This window comes from Alligator mississippiensis, chromosome 15 (genome assembly GCF_030867095.1).
Source record: "Alligator mississippiensis isolate rAllMis1 chromosome 15, rAllMis1, whole genome shotgun sequence".
Lineage (NCBI taxonomy): Eukaryota > Metazoa > Chordata > Crocodylia > Alligatoridae > Alligator > Alligator mississippiensis.
The window spans coordinates 8443745-8458364 of NC_081838.1; the positions used below are offsets into that span (position 1 = coordinate 8443745).

The 14620-nt window shown below is 49.0% G+C and overlaps 1 long non-coding RNA gene across 1 annotated transcript in view; it reads left to right on the forward strand.

Annotated features, from left to right (window-relative positions):
* LOC132245663 (uncharacterized) overlaps nt 1-9438 on the forward strand; it is a 56820-nt gene extending 47382 nt beyond the window's left edge. Inside the window, exon 3 of the long non-coding RNA XR_009457364.1 lies at nt 8051-9438. This is a non-coding gene — a long non-coding RNA (uncharacterized LOC132245663). The remainder of the gene's footprint in view (nt 1-8050) is intronic.
* Nucleotides 9439-14620: the final 5182 nt, after the last annotated feature.

The window sequence follows — 14620 nt, forward strand, 5'->3', positions numbered from 1 at the left end:
TAAAGTGTTATCAGGCTAATGCGCATAAGCGGCTCATGTAGATGCACGCTGCAGCACAAACCGTGCTAGTAGCCTACTGCGCGGTGTTATTAGGCTAATGTGCAGTAAGTGTCACTAAATAACTGTGTGCCGGCACTACTGCGCAGTAACTCTGGGTACTGCGCATTTAGTTACTACTTTATTAAGCAAGCATGAAACTAAATGCGCGGTATTTCAGGGGTTTAGGTTGTAGCCGTGTTGGTCTAAGGACACAGGCAGACAAGGTTCCTTGGGTGAATTTGATATCTTTTATTAGACCAACCCAAATAGTTGGAGAAAAGCTATTAAGCAAGCTTTCGGGTTCAAAAACCCTTCGTCAGGCTAAGAAAGTGTCAGCAGTTGGTATGTGCTCTTCCCGGATGGATGGTATTTCAAGAGCATTAATGAGCATGTAGACGCGCCCAGTGCGTGGGATTTTTAAATCGAAGTATCTGAGAATCCCCCTGATTGTCAGTTTTATTTTAGCTCCATTGTTTCTCTTCATCGCTGAATGAACGGGATGTTACTCGGCCAACCATAAGTAGCATGGGCAGCAGGTGGCAGAGTAGGGCGACAGGCAGCTCTGTGGCAGAGCAGGCAGGGAGCAGAAAGCAGAGCAGCAGCTCAGACAGGGACCACAGGGAAGGGAGCAGAAATCAGATCGGGTAAGGGAAAGGCTTTGGAGTGGCACTCAGGGAGCAAAAAGGTTGGCTCCCACTTCTGTAGGCCAGTACCCCCCAGCACCAAAGTTTTGGCTGGTCCAACTTATGGCTTGGGTTATATTTTCACCCATGCTTGTCACCCCCCCATGAGGCAGTGAGAACACAGGCTAATTCTTTTGAGAGCTGACCATTCTCCAGTGTCTTCCTACAATTCCTTGGGGAGCCCAGCAGGCCACACAAGTCCTTCCACCATCTAGGGGTGAAGGATCATGGAGCACAAAGACCCATGGGACATGCTGCAGATGTCCCAGCCTCCCAGTACAGGGAGCACAGCAGTGGGGGAAGACACAGTAGCTCAGGTAGGGCTTTGCATCGGGGCCGGTCACAGATAAATTCCCAGAAGCCGATCACCTGAATGAATGCGGTGACAGCACCTTGAATGAGAGCACGATGGTTGGAGCAAGAAGGGAGTGAAAAGTACTCGGTAAATATAAACTGGGGGGCTGTTGGACCCCCCCCAAAACTAACAAGGGGACTCCAGGATTGGTGCAGACATTGCATGGGCTTTTAACTAGATCTGTTCAGAATCTACCATATTTTCGCATGTACAACATGCCCTGGAATAGGATGCACATCGTGTTTTTGAAAGGCAGCACTAAGGGAAAAAGATCTTTCCTTGTAAGTAAGTGAGGGTGCCTGTACACACGCATAATTACAGCACATCGGAGCAAACTTGATTAGTCGAGTCTCCTGGAGCATGGTAATTAGTCACAGACTCTAGCGTCCACGCTCCAGCAGACTCTAGCGTCATGTGTATCAGCGTCCCCGCACTGAAAAATGCCGGCGGGGGCACTTTAACGCTCGTTCGATCAAATTTAGTTAAAGCATCCCCACCTCCGTTTTTCAGTGTGGGGACGCTGATACATGTGATGCTCTGGGCAAGCCACTCTAATTAAAGCTCCCTCCACCCCGGCCTCCTGGAGCATGTGTATAAGCACCCAGAGTAACAGCCACATGGGAGCTAAGCCTGCACATTGTTCACATCCCCGTGAATCAGGTGCAAATTTTATTGTCACCTTTGCCTCGCAAGCAGAAGAAACTGTGCTTACCATATTTCCTTGCATATGCTGTGCACTCCAGTTTCCAGCAATTGCTTTTTGTGTTTTTTTAAAGGGTACATGTTATATGCAAGAAAATACACTGTTCCCCTCACCACTACCACCCACCACTTCTCTCCCAGAAATTAAAATAGGAACTTGGAGGATTTCCCCCTAGAAAAATACCTAGAAACTTTTGGCTGAAAACTTTCAAGAATTTGGCTGAAAAGTCAGTTTTGCAGCAACCTCTGAGGAACTCCCGAACATTTTCTAAGAGAGCTGCCGTTTACCATCAACATTTTCATTCTGTTGGACGCCCAACGTTGGGTCCAACATTTTCAACCAAACCTCGTTTTAATTCAATATTTTTTAAGGGGAAAAACCCCACATTTGATCTTAATTTGAATGTGCCCTTTTGAGCTGTGCGGACAACAATCTGGCATCCAGCGCCAAGAAAGATGACAACCTGCTTGAATTATGGAGGGGTTGGGGAGAATCCATGTTTCTGGGATGTTTGCTTTTAGTTTCTTGGTTTGCTTATCTGTTTTATCTCTGAATCTACATGGGAGCACCCTGAGGAAACACTCCAGGTTTTGTCAGATGGGGAGTTTCTTGTTGATAGCAGCGAAATTTTATATCTGACAAGAAATAAATCATCCCTTTTTGGAGAGGTGGGAGGATTTACGCCTACACGCACGAGAAAGGTGCATCTCCTGACTAATGAAAAACACGTGCAAAGTATCTTTGCCTGCTCTGTTATGAATCCCTGCATTGGTTTGGCCTTCCCCAAGAGGGATGATAGGTTTGCTCTGGGCGTCATGCCCAAAGATGAGTTGCCTTATTCACGCAACTCTCACATGGAAGGTTTTGGAGGCCTCTCCTCTTGAATTCCCATCTTTCCCAAGACAAAGGGATCCCACCCTGTTTTCTGGGCAAGTTCAAATCACAGAAGCATAGACTATGAGGGTTGGAAGAGACCTCAGGAGGTCACATCGAGTCCAGCCTCCTGCTCCAACCAGCCCCAACTACATCATCCCAGCCACGGCTTTGTCTACCTGGGTCCTAAAAACCTCCAAGGATGGGGACTGCACCGCCTCTCTGGGTAACTTGTTCCAATGCTTTACTACCCTCCCGGGGAGAAAATGTTTCCCAATATCTAAACTAAACTTCCCTTGCTGCAACTGGAGCCCATTGCTCCTCATTCTGTCATCTGCCACCACTGGGAATAGTCCAGCTCCGTCCCATTTTGAGCCCACCTTCAGGTAGTTGAAGGCTGCTATTAAATTTTGGAAAGTTGTTATTGGGAAAGTTGCTGTTAAAGCTGTTGGGAAGTTTGGGAAGCTGGCTGGAATAATCTAGTTGAGGCTGGTCCTGCTTGGAGCAGGGGGCTGGACTAGATGTGACCTCCTGAGGTCCCGTCCAACCCTCATTTTCTGTGATTGTTTAATTCTCAGTTCAGCAGGTGAAGAGCACTTGGGAAGGCTGCCATATTGCCTGGTGGGCAGGTGACCATCCCCAGAACCTCCCGAATGAAAGATGTGAGCTGCTTCAGTTCAGTCTAAAGCAAGCTGAGACCCTAGCACACTCATAGCCTCTGCAGACTGGGTCCCCAGGGAGACAAGGAGCACCCACACCCCCACCACCAACAAATTATCCACACACACAGGGAACTGTTTTCAGAAGTGCCAAGTGGTTCAGAAATCGAGGTCCCATTTCAAAAAGCAGCTTAGATACTTAGAAGCATAAAACCTGCTCTAGCTCCGGTGGAAGTTATGGGCTTCACATAGAAATTCCTCTGTGAGGTTTTATGCCCTGTGTTATGCCAGGCAGATGATCATAACGGTCCTGTTTCTCCTTAATATCTTTGAATGTAGGTGACTCGGGCGCTGATACGAACATTTTCCCCGTGAGCAATAAAGCCCAGTATTTATGCACTTCGCTATTGCATCCCAGCGCCTTGTTTGAAGGACTTCTCCAGTCACCTGGGACAGAAAAGCAAATGTCATGCAGTAGCACTAGTCTGCTGCTTGCTTATTCTCAACACGCCGCCTGACAGTGCTAGTCTGCTGGGTTTGGGCATGTGTAGCTACAGAGGGATATAGCTACCATTTGAAATGACTCTCCAGGCCATTAGCTAACCAGAGAGCAGAATTTATCCCTAGCGAGATAAGCCAGCCATCCTTTTTTTAGAGAAACAGCCTCTTCTGTCTTGTTTCCAGATCCGTTGCACACCCCAGGATTAGAAATGATGGGAAATCTTGCCCTGATTGTAATTTTGCCCTTGGAGCAACATTGAGGCTTATTCTGCCAACATTTTTCTCCTGAGTTACCTCTTATATCCGATCAGCTAGTCAGGCCTGAAACTGGAGGATGCTTGAACCCATCAGCCCTTGGTGCTTTGCAATCACGGCCAAGTATCAGTGTGTCAAGATAGCCTCTCATACGGTTACCTCCACAACTGCTTAATCCAGTGTTTCATGAAGTAAGCCCACAGGTTACAGAAGCATATGCTATGCATGTCTGATTTAGTCAGTCTATAAGGTGCAAATCTGCCCTGCCTTCTGGTTAATCCAAGCCAGAATTGTAGGACGATTCTCTGCTCCTTGGCAGTTATCAGGAGAGCACCACAGGGTTTGTCTACACAAGATGCTAACTGCTCAGTAGCCTAATAAGGCTGCGCAGTAACGTGCCGGGCAAAACCTGCGCTAATACGTTACTGTGTAGTAGTATTAAGCTACTGCACAGTTAATGTCCAAAAAAACCATGCACCGGCACTACTGAGCAATAGCACAAGTTACTGCGCACTGATTTAGCACTTGGTCATCCTAGTACTAAACTTAATGCACAGTAACTATGGCACTTTAATGAACATGCAGATGCACCCTCTGTGTCCTACAGCTTTAAAGAAGTCACCACAGCCATGTCCTGGCTTTCCTCTGCTTCTGGGGACGTGACAGAAGTGACCCTGAGTTCATGAAAGCTTGGGCTGTATATGTATCTTATTTAGTTCATCTATAAGATGTATATCTTCCCTGCCATCTGCCTGATTAATGCAGCTAACTTCTCTCTGCTCGTGGTGGCAAAAGCCATGGGCAATTCTGTTCATGGGGAACCAACGCATCAATTCTTCGTCTGCCTCTATAGAGCTGATAGGACACGCAGGGATGGCAGGGCCATTGAGAGTGGAAGGAGTTATCACCTCCTTTTATTCCTAAGACCCTGAAATTTGCTGAGTTTTTGGGCCACGTGGCTGAAGGCATAATCTAACCGTCTAAACAGACCTTGAAGCCCATAACTTCAGGCTCCTGCTGTCCTCTGCTGAACTGGTGTTAGTGGGGTGTCCGCTGAGAAGTTGTCATTTCATTCATATAACTAGAAGCTGTTGTTTCAGGCTCTCTGCAGACTCAGGCTGATGGGAGCGCACCGGCGTGTCTTCTCAAGCTTTTTCTTTGCAAGCAAAAGAGCAAGTAATTTCCTTTCTCAGGTCCTTTCAGGTCTTTGCCCATCGCTTCTCTTGATGGACAGGGCTGGAAAGAGTGCCTTCTGCTTCATCAGCTGAACCTTGATCTAGGTGTGCATTAAAAACCACGCTCGCCGGTACCACATATTTGTCAAGGAGAGAATTATTTGAATGGCTCTTAATCAGAACGAGTGCGAGACACCACGCCACGAGGATGTTTCCATTTTTTTTCCTGTTCAAGGAGAGCTTTCTGTTGTGTTGACATCTCACCCTGAGTCATCCCTACCCTCTTTCAACTGTCATGAATTCTGTTTCCTTGACAGCAGACAGGAGGTTGCAACTTTTTGTCTTCCCCCCCATAAAGAAACGAGCCCTCGTTAATGAGAATGTGGCCTCTTTGCCAAGTTATGTCGAGGCAGGATGTGAAACATTACATAAAACACGGCTGCCAAGAGCATGTCAACAACACAGGATGCAGACACGTATAGAAGGATATGCAAGACTGAGCTTCAGTTAAACATCCTTCGAGTTTGATACAGATCACTCGGGGAAGAAAAATTCCTTCCGAAAACAGGACCTAGAAAGACGGACCTATTAAGAAAGGCAAAGAGACCTCAATGTATAGACCTTAAATGACAGCTCATGCCTAGACCTTCAAAACCCAGATTTCTGCACAATCAGAAACTGTTGGGCGATGAGGGCTTTTAGAAACCCAACCCCAATTGCAGCTAATGGCACAACGCTGCCGCCAGCTCTCACGAGTTTATTGCTTAAAGCTGCAGCTTCTGGAGTCACGTGAAATTAGGAACATTCCTCCTTTCGTTTCTTTAAGCCAGGCTGATGGCCTTTGTGCTTGCAGAGAAAAGCGGATGTGGCTCAAGCACCAAAAAGCAAATATACTTGGAGTGCAATCGCCGTGGAATGGGAGTGATCTTTCTATCCCTGATGAAAGACGGCAGTCTGTGGATGTTAGCACAAGATGAAGAAGAATAATTTGAAGAGCACTGGTTTTCATGGAGCTGCAGGATTTCTTTAATTAGACCAGAAAAATTGTTCTTTGCAAGCTTTCAGGTACAAACACCCTTCTTCAGGCATACGGAGAGCACAATACAACTGACTCTCCCTCTGCCTGACAAAGCGTGTCTGTACCCGAAAGCTTGCAAAGAACAATTTTTCCAACTATTCAGTTGGTCTAAGAAAAGATATAGCATTTACCCAAAGAACCTTGTCTGCCCGTGTCCTTAGACCAACACAGCTACAACCAACACCCCCAAATAATTTCTTTAAAACATTTGCAGGATTTCTGAGTGCCTGGAGTCGATAATACACAAATCCCACGAACAGACGCGTCTCAAAAAACCTGTTTTGCTCATCTCCAAAGTTTGGGGTCCATTTTAATTTTTTTCTACCTACCCTCACGCCCCTGAAACAAATGAGAAGGGGCAGGAATGACATACAATTGCCTGTGAATATAAAAATAGTGCGGGGAGGGGAGGGGGGTGAATTTTCAACAGTTTCCATCCAAAAAAAAAAAGTTTTTGCTAAAATTCTGACGTTGTGTGACAATTGCAACCCAATTGTTGAGGGGGAAATGTTGCAATGCTTCATTTCAGCCATATCAGAAGGTTTGGTTTCTGGTTGATTGTTTCCAGTCGCTTGAGATAATGTCATTATTGACTGAATTATAGAAAATGAGGGTGGGAGGGAGTTCAGGAGGTCCCATCTAGTCCAACGCCCTGCTCCAAGCAGGACCAGCCCCAACTACATCATCCCAGCCAAGGCTTTGTCTAGACAAGTCTTAAAAACCTCCAAGGTTTCCTCTCTGGGTAACCTGTTCCAATGCTTTGCTCTGCAACATGCTATTATAAAGTCAGGGGCCCAACCACACTGAATGGCCCTTTGTGGCTAGTGTGGCTAAGTCATGCTGACTTCTGCAGCCAATGGCATGTGCCTGGCATCGTATCCAGCTGTCTTTGATTCCCCAGCCTGAACGACCCAAGTTTTAACTGGGTCACCTGGGGGCAGCAATCTATAGCAGGGCTTGGATTCATACTTCCAGAGCTGTAGTGAGGCACCATAATGGCCCTACCCTGTTAAGAGCACGCACTATTGAATATCAGAGATTTCAGAGATTTCATAGACATTAGGGCTGGAAGGGACCTCGGAAGATCATCTAGTCCAGCCCCCCACCCCAGGGGCAGGAAGTCAGCTGGGGTCATAGGATCCCATCCAAATTTCTCTTGAAGGCATTCAAAGTAGGTGCTTAAACCACCTCCGATGGCAGGCTATTCAAGGCCTTGGAATAATAGTCATTTATATTTAACATTAATATTAAATGGAAAAAAATGGGAACAACCACCAAAAGGTTTTGATGCAGTCGCAGTTCAGCATGTCCATGTTCCAGACCCCAAATCCTTCCCAATTTTTATTTCCTTGTGCATACTAAAATTCCCCATAAATGCTGGGTCCCAGTTGGCTTGGAAAATATCACTAATTATTATCTTTATTATTCCAGCTCTGAGCTAGGACTCTAGGTTACCCTGATGCCTACCAGAAGGTAGGGCCTAATCCTGTGCTCGTCAGCATGCGGGGAGAAAACCCCCGGGTCACACTGCCACAGCCCTGTAAGGGCAGAAGGCAGGGAGGAGGAGCGATTAGGTGCGGCAACCATATCGATTCTGTTCGCGGCTCTGCCACTGAGCTGGGTGCGACTCGTGCCTCAGTTTCCCCTCCCATCCGGTGTCGAGTTCGGCCGTGAGCCCATTGAGGGAGCACATGTCACCCAGCCTGGCGGGGTCTGGTCTCTTTTGCAGCCTTTCAGCTCTGCTGGAACAGAAATCAGGAGCCTGCTAAAGTCATCGCCGTTAAAAAGGCAGCCAGGAATCTTTCCACGAAACAGATGCGTCCGGATGGCTGAAGGTACCTTTGAGGTGTGAAATAGCTCAGCCTGTTAAAGCTGGAGGCCTCGCTGAGGGCAGCCCCTGCAGTGTCCGTACTGGGCTGCACGTGATGCTGCTGCTTCCCAAGTCTCGGCTCCGGTGAGCCAGACACATGTCGGGCAAGAGCAAAAATCACTCGCCCGGGGAAATGGATTCTCCTTCAGCCATTAGGTGAGAGGAGACAGCCGGGTCCTCTGGGGAGTCGCGGAGAAGCCGAGACTCCTGGAAAGCCGCGGAGCCAAGGGCCTGTCTGTAAAACAAGTCACCGCGGAAGAAACGCTGCTGTCACCAGGCTCTGAAGAAAGCCAGGCACCCTCCGGCCCCGCAGCAGGATGGCTCAGGCGAGGCACTAGCCACTCAATCATCGCTGCTTGCTGAATGCCTGTCTCCTTGCTGTCTGTGTCCCCGCAGTGTCTGTCCCCTTGCACTTCTGTCTAGCCTTATTCCAGTCTGTAACCCCGTGCACACGTTCTCTGCCTTCGCATACAGACCCGCGGTAGCGCTGCAGGGATGTTGCAGCCGCGATGATCCAGGAACTACGCGAGAGGCCAGGTTTCTCATGGTTTATATCTTGTTGGACCAACTGGTTGCACTAACAAGCTTTGGGGATTCTTCTTCAGGTCCCAGAAAAAAGCAGGCCCAGCTAGGTCTAAAACGGTCTGCAAGTCTGTTAAATTGCTGCAATCAAAAGCTTGTCTAAATCTAGCCCACCTGTGGCATTGGGCCAATCAAAGGTATCACCCACAAAAAGACTTGCCTCTCCCATATTTCATGGTCTTCTGCGTATAGGTGTGTCTATAACTTCCTACATAGCTCCCTCTCCTTATGTATTACCCATTTATCTGTCTAACCCAGTGACTGTCAACCAAGGGGGCATAGGATGATACGTAATATTAGCACTGTTAGGCGAGCAAACGCGATTTGCAAGACAAACCCAGAGATTTCACATAGGAATCCATAGCATTAAATACACTCTGGCTTGCTGTGGTCTTTCTGAGGTCTTTGCAATGGAAACGCTGCTCTATTATTTTTCCGTAGCTGAAAAATGAGTGAGCTGGTCTTTCTTGAGGGGTGCCTCAAGCTTAAAGGGGGGGGCCTCAAATCTAAAAAGGTTGACAACCAGTGGTCTAGCGCCAGGGATGGATCTAGGGTTTGGCAACCCGCTCCTCCTGCCAACCCATTGCCTCTGCTGCTGTCGCTGTTCCCAGCTGAGCCCACCCAGGGGCAGCCTTGAAGCCTCCCCTGGCAGTCGGAAAAGCAATAGCAGGTGAGGAGGCGGACTGGGGGAAGGGGAAGGGAGGGGACCTGCCTCTGAGGATGGAGGGGAATTTTTACCTGTTTTGGAGACTTTAAAAAAGCCCCCAGGGTGTGATCCAATCTGAAGGGGGAGTGCGGCCACAGCACTGCCACCCCATCTGGATCGATCCCTGTCCAGCCCCGTACTGTTTCTCAGCTCCTCTGTCACTCATTGCTGGGTGGACGGCCTGGCACTGAGAGGCTGTGACAAGAACAAAACCGAATGCATGTGTGCTCGGGGGTTGAAGCTATGCAGGGGGCTGCTCAGCATGCAATGATCCATCGCTACTAAAATCCAGGGGAGAGGGAGCAGGACAAAGGAGCAAAGCCGCGATAAGAGGCAGATGTCTCGGGAGTGAGCAGCAGTGAGTAAATCATAGCTGCTCCGGCTCCACGGCTCTGCTCCCAGGAGCCGCGGCACAGCGCCGGCAGGTGCAGACTTGGGGGTGGAGAACGTCTCGGTATGTGCGTGGCTTGTTAGCAGCGACTTCATTTCAATCGATAGCCTTTCCCCACCTTCCCCTTCCACACTGCCAGGATCTGGTCCCTGTCAGGCTGAGCCAGATCCAGCTGAGAAACCTGGGCATGGAGGGGCCAAGGCTGACAGTTTTGTGGGGGCTATTCCTCAAACCCCCCAGGCCTGACAGGCTCCTTCCTCTGCTGCTTTCCCCTTCCCCCCTGTGGCTCCATCCCAGTTTTCCCTACTTGGGCATTGTCCACCCTGGCACTGCAGGCTGAGAGAAACTGAGGCAGGCACGGGTGGCAATTGATGCCCTGAATTCCCACCCCAGTGTTATTTAAGCACAACCAGCTCCCTACAATCAAGCTATGGGGGGGTGGGGAGCATTGCAGGCAACATAAGCCTGGTGCAGCCCTCCCTTGCATGGACATTGAGGGGGGCTATACCAGCTGCTGGTGTGAAAGGTCACAGGTCCCGCACCACTGGGCCGTTCCCAGTGCGGGGTGTGAATCAAAGCAGCTGCATTGGGATCTGCCTGGTATCAATCCCCTGTCTCTCCGCTGAAGCCTGTGGTCAGCTCCCTGGGACCAGGGATGTCAAACCCCAGGCCCCAGGCCAGTTCTAGACCATGGGGGCTTCTCCTAGGCAAGATTTGCAGGGCAGCTGCCAATGGCAGTGCTGGGGGTGCAGGGATGGCAGTAGAGGTCTGGAGATGGTGGTGGGGACCAAGCGTCAGTGGGGAGAGCCAGGGCTGTATCTGCACAGCCCTCATTTGCCCCTCCTGCTGCCTGCAGCTACGTCCATTGGAGCCCAGAGGTCCTGAATGATGTGGTTAGCCATGCCCCTAGCCCTATCCCCAACTCTTCTAGCCTGGAGGGGCAAAATAAGCAGTCCCTTATGCCAGATATGGCCCATACGTCTGACACCCAGGGGCTGAACAGGGTCAGTCCCAGCATGAGAGAGTGCAAGGAGCTTCTCCATCTAATGCTGCCCCTACACCCACCTGACACAACAACTCCAAGCTCATAGCCTGCTCTGGGCTCAGGCAACACCAGCACCCATAACCAGCTCGGGGGCAGGTGGGGTCCAGCACAGCCCTGCCCCTGTGTTGCCTGTCCCCCATGATGGTGACAAGACCCAAGCCTTGTCAGAGTGCCAGGACTGGGCTACTTCTGCAAGCAGCTGTGTGCGAATGGAGACAGATGTGAATTGTCATCTATCTATCTATCTATCTATCTATCTATCTATCTATCTATCTATCTATCTATCTATCTATCTATTCATGCATCCAGACAGATACATAGAGTGTGCCTGCCTGCCCACCTACCTATCTACCTACCTACATCTCTTGTCCCAGAACTAATCAGTTATTCCTTTCTGTGTGTCTGTCCCCTAAGATCAGAGAGGCACCTCCCCCAGGTTTAATTTCCCTGGATGGCAGGAACCGTGTCCTTCCCATCCCTTTCCTCTTCACGTTCCCTTCTGCTCTGTCTCTGTCCTTCCTCCCTGCAAAGCCCGCAGAAGGGCGCCACTAAATAACAGCAGCACTGTGTTGTTCTCCCCCGTCCCAGATAATCAAGCCCGGAGCTGCGCTTCTGACTTTGGCGTTTAATTTTCTGCTTGAATTTCAGAGCCGCCGCTCGCCCTCTTGCATACAAATGGCAGCTTTTACGTGGAAACGGGAGGAAATGCAGATTTCTGCCGTTGCCATGGGAACCTGCACTTGCAGCTTCCCGATGCTCAAGGTAGCAACCTGGCCGGCGCAAAGGGAGCACACGGAATCGGTTATTGATCTGTAAAACATTCTCCGCGGTGTCTAGCAAGGACTTCCAGAGACAGCGCGAGGCCTGGCAGTAAATTAGCTTCTGCGGAGAGAAGGCAGCGATGTGCAGCGCAGAGGAATTGCCAGACTGGGTTAGACCCAAGGTCCATCTGCACCCAGGGTGCTGTCCTGACAGTGGCCCGTACCAAGTGGTCCCGTGCAGGGCAGAGAAACCCCACCGAAGCAGCCCCAACATCAAGTCTCTTCCCGATCTCCAGGAGTTAGGTCTGTGATGCTCAACCATGCAGCACCCTGGGGTGCCATGAGATCCTTTTAAGGGTGCCATAGGTGGCCTCTCAATACTACCCCGTTAGATGGGCAGACAACTACCTACCCATGATTTACAAGAGAAACCCCACGATTTCTAATGGGAATCTAGTGTCTGAAGCGTTTTGCCCCGTTGCGGTCCATCTGACTTCTTTGCCGCAGCAGTTCTAGTATTTCCCAGGGTGATGAAAGCAAAGAGGGGGGGCTGGGGTGACGCTTGAGTCTGCTGAGGTTAAGAACCAATGCGTTATGGGTTAATCCCTGAAGATCATCAAGAGCCGCACAGAGAAGTCAGAAAAGGAAGCTAGACAAAGTCCAGCGACCCTACGTTGGCGGCCAGCTCCGACACAGATGTTTTCTGTGACCTTGGGCACCTCACTTCATCCACCTTTACCCCTGGAGTAGGGCTAGCTCGTTCCTCACTCACCAAGGATCTGGGGAGACTAAAATCCATTTAGGAGAGACACAGATACCCCCGGGATGAGAGCCATGCGTGACCTAGGCTGGTAAGACGCATGTTGTTTGGTTCACTAAATGATTTTGCGTTCACTTGTAATTAGCACGCAGCCTTGATTTTGTTATTTAAGCGAATACCATATAAAAACAGGACACTTCAGACATGCCTTCACACTGCAGCCGGATTACAGAAAAGCCAAATTTGGCCCGGCTGAACTTCTTACCTGCAAGGTGTTTGGCGCGTATGGGAAGCTTCTCTGAGCCATTCTGGAGAGGGTGGAATATAAATCGAAATACCACCGCTACGGCGGCTACGACTAATCTGAGAAGCTGGAGATCGGCGTTACTGTCACCGGACCCAGGCAGGGAAGTCAAGCAAGCAAAATTCATTTTGATTTCTGAATCAACCCAAGATCAGCACCTGTTCCCCAGGCATGTTCGCCGCAGGGATTTCACATGGGCAGAACTGTTTCTCTTTCGGGCATGATTCCAGATTTAATTCTATTATTGCAGCCCCCAAGTGTGGACACAGTTATACCAGGATAAAGGTGGCTTATACCTTAGTCTCCATCCTCTGTGTCAGCCATTTTAAGGGCAGGTTGATTCTGGAAGCCTTTGTGTGTACAACAAGGCAGGTTAGGACGCATGCTTTTTATTTTTTTTAATGAAATTCCTATGGCACCCGATGTGGATGTGCTATAACAACCGTATAGTTTAAGTTACTCGCGAAATTAAAGCTGCATTGGACAAAGTGATCCTTTTGCCTGTAAAAGCTCCTTCTGCACTGCAAAGGCTTGCCCGTATATGTGTAACCGTGCGACTACATTAGCAAGCTGCTTCTAGGGTAGAAAAGTCAGCTGGCCGAAAATAGCAGGACACTTCACTCGCCATTGTTCACTGGCAAAACTACTCACAATACAGAGAAAGGACTTCCTGAATTGGAAAATATTTCCAGGGATTTGTCATACTTTTATGCTCCGTTTGTTGTCCGAAAAATCGACTTTTTCCACTGCAAGCTGTGTTTTCTTGCCAAAATCCAGGCTTTAGGTACGTGCCATTTGTGCTGCTGCTGCAGATGAAGAAAATGTCGCAGGAAACCTTGCAAAATAATAGAAAATCTCTAGGTTATGAGCAAACTGTGCGTGAAAAGTTTCATGTGGAAATCGTTGAGGGGCTGGATGGCCGAAGTGTTTTTCATTTCAGATTTCTTTATTATTCACAGTTCACAGAGGTTTCCCGGGATGGATTTTTCTTGCCATGACTGCACAGACAGCACCTATTTGCAAACATACCCTAGCTCTTTGGCTATTTGCTACTCCCCGTTTCAAAGGTTTTGGGGGCCTGATTCAGAAACCAAGTCCAAAACGATGCCAGGTGATTCACAGCCCAAATGAACCCAGAGGACACAGAGGAGAGCGTTTGATTGCCTGAATATGGTGCTTGTGGCAAAATATCTCAAAGGGCTTCACAAGGAGGTGAGATCAGTGCCATCCTCTCAGTTCTATACATGGGGAAACTGAGGCACATAGAGGTAAGGTGACTTTTCCAAGGTCACCCACCAGGCAAGTGGCAAAGAAATGAATGACATCCCAGCCCTTTCCATTCTAGTCTTGTGTGCTAGCATCAGCAACCTAGCAGAAGCGGGGTTGAACCCACGTCTCTCACTTCTTAGCCCAGCTTCCCCATACACCATTGACTTATAGCAATCCTATTGCCAGGGGGTCTTTAACCTGGGATTTGTGGGCAGTCTGTTCCCTGTAAGGAAAGCAGAGTAAGCTGCTACCCACATCATGTTGCTTGCTCAGTGCCTGGACCATCGCTTCACCAGCAAAATACCATATAGTCTCATACACAATGCACACTTTCCCCTAAAACAACTGCTGGAAATTGCAATGAGCATCATATGTGGGAAATACGGTAAGAGCAGTTGCTGCCAGTTATGGGCTAAAGTGATAGGAAAGCCTGCAGGCAACTGGCAGGGACTCACAACAATGAGCAGGCTCTGCTCCCTTGCTGCTGCATCTAATTACTTACTATAAGGCAAGATCGCTTTTGCTGCATTGTGGCATTAAAAAATGAGATGCATATTATATTCGGGGGCACGTTGTATGTGAGAACATATGGTAATGAGTGCATTTCCCCC